Below are 7196 nucleotides of genomic sequence, written 5' to 3' on the forward strand. Positions count from 1 at the left end.
CGGACATCACCGACTCCTCATTCCTCGGTGCTTGGACATCGCCAGCGACGCGCGGGGACTCCTCGGTGCTCGGACATCGCCAGCGACGCCGGGGGCTCCTCGCTCCATGGTGCTCGATCATCGCCAGCGACGCCAGGAACTCCTCGCTCCTCAGTGCTTGGATATCACCAGCGACGCCGGGGACTCCTCACTCCTCGGTGCTTTGTCATCGCCAGCGACGCTAGGGACTCCTCGCTCCTTGGTGCTCGGTCATCGCCAGCGACGCTGGGGATTCCTTGCTCTTCGGTGCTCGGTCATCGCCAGTGATGCCGAGGACTCCTTACTCCTCAGTGCTCGATCATTGCCAATGACGTCGGGGAGTCCTCCCTCCTCGGTGCTCGAACATCGCCAGCGACGTCGGGGACTCCTCGCTCCTCGGTTCTCGGTCATCACCAGCGACATCGAGGACTCCTCGCTCCTCGGTGCTCGGTCATCGCCAGTGACGCCAGGGACTCCTCGCTCCTCGGTGCTCGGTCATCGCCAGTGACGCCGGGGACTCCTCGCTCCTCGGTGCTCGGTCGTCGTCATCAACGCCGGGGACTCCTCGCTCCTCGGTGCTCGGTCATCGCCAGCGACACCGAGGACTCCTTGGTGCTTGGATCTTGCTATGTCTCATCGGTGTGCTATCAAGCTGCTCCATGTTGTTTGGATCAGGGTGCTAATCTTGGGCAGCATGTCTGGGGTCTTGATACGCGCATGTCAGACGATGTCGGCAAGCTTTCAGACTTCTTTTTCTTTGACCCTGCTACAAGATTCATTCTTCATCTTTCAGCAGGCTCGGGGACTAAGTGGGCACACTTCACCTTGCGGTGAATGTGCTTGTTCTCATCTTGAGGCTACGCCCGGTGTTGATGTTTTGAACAAACACCAGCTAGTGAATTTATGATTGTTGCGCGTTAGGCCTGGATGGTGCTCTAAAGGACACAAGATTTATACTGGTTTGGGCTGAATGTCCCTACGTCTAGTCTACAGCTGCTCGTGTTATTAGTGCCGAAAAAAGGTTCGTAGTAGGGGGTACAAACGGTCGAGAGAGGGAGAGGTCCCAGGTCTATGATGGAATGGTCAAAAGGGATGCCAAGAGCTCGGTCGCTGCTTGGCTGTATGCGTGATGTGTTGTGTATGTTGAACTGATCCATCAAAAGTCGGTCCCTTTGGTGGGGGCCTTGCCCTCCCTTTTATAGACCAAGGGGGGAGCAGGGGTTACAGATCGGAGAAGAAGGAAAATGCCAAAGGTATAGAAGGTCCTTTGAGGGAGCCGGGTCTTCCTTTTTCCCTGTGCCTACCCTGCTTAACATGGCAGGCCATGTCAGAGGTGGCATGCTTGCTGATTCTCGTAGGCCATGCCCTGGCCTCTTTTAGCAAGTGGGCGCGTCCCATCCTACGCCAGCGGACGGTGCGGCACGCTGGAGAGCAGAGCTATGACCCCTTGGGGAGTAACAGGGGAAGTGACCATACGTCCGTCACTGTAGATGATGTGATTTCTGTCTTGGACCGTAATGGCTGTCGTATGCCTATGTTAGTATCCACGCCTGAGGACTGAAGGCGGCGCCTACTACACTGTGGGACAAAAGTCGGTGCCTACAACACTTTTCGGGCACTGTTACATCAGAAAGGACCTAAAGCGCCTGTCCCATCGTATCCTAATGGTACCTTCCTACAGGCGTGCAGGGCATGGTCCTCGGTACTGCGTTTGACTCAAATGTCCAGTCGTACCATATGCTTGTCATCATGATGGAGCAGGGTGCAATCGTTGGGTGAGGCAGAGCCCACCCTCGGACGTCGGGCGAGACAGAGCTAGCCCTTAGCCATTGGGTGAGGCGAAGGCTAGCCCTCAGGGGTCAGGCGGGGCATAGCCTGCCCTCGGATGTTGGGCAAGGCGGAGCCAGCCCTTAGTCGTCGGGTGAGGCGGAGGCCAGCCCTCGGGGGTCGGGTGGGGCGGAGCCTACGCTCGGACATCGGGCGAGGTGGAGCCGACCCTTAGCCATTGGGCGAGGCGAAGGCCAGCCCTCGGGGGTCGGGCGAGTCGGAGCCCACCCTCGGACGTCGGACGAGACGGAGCCAGCCCTTAGTCATTGGGTGAGGCAGAGGCCAGCCCTCGGGGGTTGGGCGGGGCGGAGGCTACCCTCGGACATCGGGTGAGGCGGAGCTAGCCCTTAGCCGTCGGGCGAGGTGGAACCAGTCTTCCGTCGTTCGGGCAAGAAGTGTAGTAGTGCTCTTTGTCCGACTAGAAGCATCAACATTCGATGGTCATTAGTCCCACCTCATTGGGTACCCCGGTATTAGTCCTCGACAGTAGCCCTGAGCCCATGGGTGATTCGGATAGAATCGCCCAGAGGGTATTTTGATTCACCAGAGGGTGCGCACGAGCACACCTGTCGGGTGTAGCCCTCGAGCCCCTAGGTGATTCGGATAGAATCGTCTAGGGGGTAATTTCGGACCCTTCATGGGTAAGGCTGTGAGATTCAATTTTTGTCAACTGGGTAGTTTTTTAGGGGAACCCTGGTATCCTGTTTGTGGGGATCTCATCTAGGGTCAGCCTAGCTGGGGCTCAACTAGGGGTCGAGGTCCTACCGATGCTCGTGTCCCTGAATCCTGGTCGCTTGTGGGCCCATCCCTTGTTGGGACGGCCATTGAGACTATTGGGCTAGCCTTTGGACTTCTAGGCCTAGGTGGGCCAGAGAAAGGGTCCTTTGACCCATACTCCCTCGATGGGAAAAGAGTCTCGGTACGCTTGGGGAAGGCGAACTGTCTGGCACAACTTTGGTAGGAAAGGATAGGGATCGTGGGCACGTATCTCATGATGTGATGTAGTGGTGTGTCATGGCAGGCTCGGAGATCGAGGCGAATGGTTGCCCTTCTTACATTTGTCCCCCCTATAAAACCACAGGGTTCGCCCCTAGGGTTCCGTACTTCGCCTTTTCGCCTTTGCATCGTCAACCTCTGTCGCCAATTGCCAGAGCCTCCCGTATTCGCATCGTGGCCACCGTCAAGCTCGCATCTGCTGCTGAACCTGCAGCCACCCCCTCCCAATTTGTGCAATGGAGCCATGGTGTAGGTCCAACATCACCCCTCAATGCCTGGAGGGCCTCGTTCGCCATGGCCTCCTTTGCCCACTGACTACCACCGAGGAGTGGCAGCTGCCTAGCCATTGTCGCTCGAAGGGTATGTCGTGTCCTTTGCTCACTTCCACGAGCGGGGATTCGCCATACCCGCTCATCAGTTCCTTTGGGGGCTATTGGATTACTACCAAGTGGAACTGCAGCACCTTGCCCCCAATAGGATCTAGCACATTGCGGCGTTCGTCGCCCTATGTGAGGGGTTCTTGGAGATTAGTCCCCACTTTGACCTATGGCGGTATCTCTCCGCGTCAATCTTCTGAAGAAGCGGGTAGGGAAGCAAGATCTACACACGCCGGTGGGATGCGCCGACATCCACCTCTGCAACAACCAGGCAGAAGAGTACCCGTTAATGCAGCTATCAACCTCCATCAAGGGGTGGCATTCACAATGGTTCTATATCAAGGATGATGCTACCGCCCCCTTGCCAATTTTCTCCGGGCGCTTCATCATGGAGGCCCCGGGGTCGTGGAAGTGGGGTGTCCCAACCAAGGAAAAGAAGCACATCAACGACCTTCGTGCTGCCATCCGAACTCTAAGGGACAGGGGCGTGAAGGGATTGGGGATCATTGGTGCCTACCATGCGAGGAGGGTGGCGCCGCTCATGGTGCATGCGCTCCCCTACACCAGATGGTGCCCAGAGCGTCGCTTGAAGGGACGGTGCTTGTCGACGAAGCGCTCCCTCCCTCTGAAGTGGCGCAGCGCATCAAAGAGGCGATGGAGCCTTCAAAGGACACCGCTGGAGTCATCCTCGATTTTGTGTTTCTGGTGCCAGGGCATCCCCTAATGCGGCCAGAACCAGGGTTCATCGACTTTGTAAGTTTTCTTTCTTCGTACTCCTTTTTACTTGAATTTTCGACCCCTTAAAGCTAACCTTGGGATGGCAGGACCCACCGAGGGCACTATTCTTCAAGGAAAGCCTGGCTCCATTGCCGAAGGATCAAACCCTGGTGAGAGCGAACCGTATTGCGACCGAGTGGGACAAAAGGACGAGGGAGCTCAAAAATAAGAAGCTGCTTCGGAAGCAGCAAGCACGAGATCGAGGAGAGGAGACAGGTAGTGACGACGATGAGTTTAATGAGGCAGCCGCCAGTGTGGATTGGGGTGTCCTGGAGGGTGAGGATTCGTGGACAGGTGCCCACCCATCCATGTAGGGACCCTTCCCGTTCCACGCGGGGGGAAGCGAGCCCTCGAGACCGGCAGAGATGGGCCTAACCGTCGGCCCATCCTCAGGACCGATGGAAGTGGGTGGGCCTTCCACCACACCCAGGGTGCCAGCGGAGGGGGGTTGCACCGATGCCGCTCCCCATGAGCTGACAGGGGTGGGCAGATCTACCGCCACGCTCGAGGTAACGACAGAGAGGGACGGTTCTGCCGCCGTGCCCTCGGAGATAAGGGAGGTGAGCCTCTTTGCCTAGGAGCAGGGGCAGGCTTGAAGCGGCCCTGCCTTGATGAGGTGGAGCCGGAAGCTAGGGGTTCATCCCCCAAACGTCGTCTAATAGCGTCAACGTAGTTTGCCGATTCCTCTGTTATCTCTATTTTTCGCGGTGACTCACGACTTTCGTTTCTTCTACGGCGCCAGGGGGGTGGTTAGACAGGGCATTCCTATAGCGCTGGCGCCCAAGAAAACCCTCGCCCTTCAGGCAAGGCGGGGGCCACCGTCTGACGTTGCTCCTATTCCGGGCGAGAGCGAAGCCGGTGCCACAGCCTCGCCGGTGGGTCTAGCGCCGCCCACGATGGTGCCCACACCCTCGATGGGTCAAGCAATCGGCGTAGCCGAGGGATCACCCTCGGAGGTTGTCACGTGACTGGCGACGGAAGTGATCCCGCCTTCGGCGCCGGAGCAGGTGAAGCTGTTAGCTGCACCCATTGCGTCAGCTATGGTGGTCGAGGAGCAGCCAGATGAGGTCCTACCAATGGGGGTGGAGGTGACGGTGGCTACGATGGATGGACCACAGCCAGAAGCTATGGTGGCGGCGCTCGAGGCAGCGGCGCGTCCTGCGCCTCCGGTGGCCTTTGAGGCGATGCCTGTCCTAGGCAGGACGAAGGAGGTCTCTGGTGAGGGACCCTCGGACGCCGCAGTGGTCACTGAGTTGACCGGCAGGGAGTTGTCCCTATCCCTAACATCGGGGGGCAGCCACCCGCCCGTGTGGGATGAGCACCCACTTCGGTGGGGGAGTCCATAGGATACGTCATCGGTGATCTTCACCCTCGACGATGGCACCGAGGACATGGATAGGGAAAGCCTTGGTAACAGGATCACGGCCATGTTGGATGCTCTGAACCATGCCCAGGGCTCCCTTTGAGACATCATCGTTCCTGTCGGCCAGGTATTTGCTTGGTCTTGCCTCTTGATTTTTCCTTTCTTCGTCTATTTTTATTTTCTGATCACCTATCTTTTTTCCAGTCTCTTACTACTTGTAGCCAGGAGAAATCCTAGTTCCTGCATGAACACAAGGAAGAGTGGGACTGCCTCATCGATGAGGCATGGCTGCATAGGAACATGACCGCCCAGCTCCACCAGAGGGTGGCCGAGCTGACTCCCCTTGTGGTGGAGGCGGATGATCTTCGGCGGCGCGATGCCGAGTCTTGCCAGCACGCGGAGGATGCCATGGGGATGCTCTAGGATCTGACGGCGAGGGCATGGCATGGCATGGAGGAGGCTGCCAGGGTGCAGAAGCAGCAGGACGAGCTGCTCTAGTGGGATGTCGAGGCCCGCCAGCAGATCATTGACCTCCTGGGTGAGGTGGAGAAGGAGCGAGAGCTCAGGCTATGAGCCGAGGAGAGGTCTGTGGCCCTAGAGCAATCCTAGACCTCATAGAGGCTTCACTCAGATCGCGGTATTATCTACGGGGAGCGCGACCAGGCCATGCGGGAGCATGACGAGGCACAATAGAGGATCAGCTCCCTCTAGGCCGAGCTTGATACTGCGAAGGCTCAGAAGCTTGAGGCTGAGGGCGTCGCTGCCGGACTTGCCAGGGATCTCATCGAAGCGAGGAGTGTTCTTCAGGTGGAGAGCGACGAGCTCGAACTCTTGAAGGTTGGCCTAAGCGTTGTCTATGATGACCTGTGGGTGGTGCAGGCAGAAGGGACCAGCTCGCTCGTCGCCCATGCCGTGGATATCACAGCACGGGTGCGCCAGCTAGAGAAGGAAGCTTTTTGCCTAGGGGTTATCCAAGCCTTCGCCATCGTCCGCTTGAATTATGATGATAACATCAACCTGAGGGCAATGAGCCTGGGTTTTGTGCCTAGCTATGAGCTCTCCGAGCTAGATGAAATAGAAGCGGCGGTGACTCCTCTCGTGGAAAGCCTGGCGAGCAAAATTGAAGACATGGTTCTCCCTCGGAGGGGTAGTTAGTTAGTTGAAATAAATATTTGTCTGTAATATGTGGATGAGTGTCGGTACTTTCATGTCGAAAACAAATTCGTGGCTTTGTTTTGCAATTTCATTTCATTTGTTTGATCTTACCTTCTTCCCTTTTTGCAAAGAAAGAGATTTATGCGATTTGACCCTTCCGCTCATTAAGTCTGTAGGGCCCAAGGTGTTTTAGGGGAAATTTTGTTTGTGCTGGTGAGCAAAATTAATGTAGCCGTCTGGACGTGGGCTTTTTGCAGTCTTACCTATCTGTTCCCTCGAACCTTGCCACCAGTCTCGATGCGAGGAAAAAGGTCTGATCTAATGACTTTCAAAAAAGGAAAGGAGGTGGTCGTACCTTTGCCAGCCCCCGAGTGAGATCTGACCCCTTGCGGTTGCTGGGGTCGGATGTTACTGGAGACCGGAGCGAGGGTAGCGAACTTAGTGTTGCACGTACCCCTTACCTAGGATTTTGGCGATCACTGCGTGACCGTACGTTTGGTCTTATTACTGGCCTAGCCTTCCTCGAGCCCCTGCGCATGGTGGGGATTCAGTCAAGGGCCAGCTTGTTTTGTGACTGTCGCCCCGTCCACGATTTTCGTAAATGGAGGGGTTAAGGCGATGTCACTTGCCTCAACGGCTCGAGTGGCGTGCTTCATGAGCTCATTAATGGGGATGTTCAAACG

Source organism: Miscanthus floridulus, chromosome 5, assembly GCF_019320115.1.
Source record: "Miscanthus floridulus cultivar M001 chromosome 5, ASM1932011v1, whole genome shotgun sequence".
NCBI classification, from domain to species: Eukaryota; Viridiplantae; Streptophyta; class Magnoliopsida; order Poales; family Poaceae; genus Miscanthus; species Miscanthus floridulus.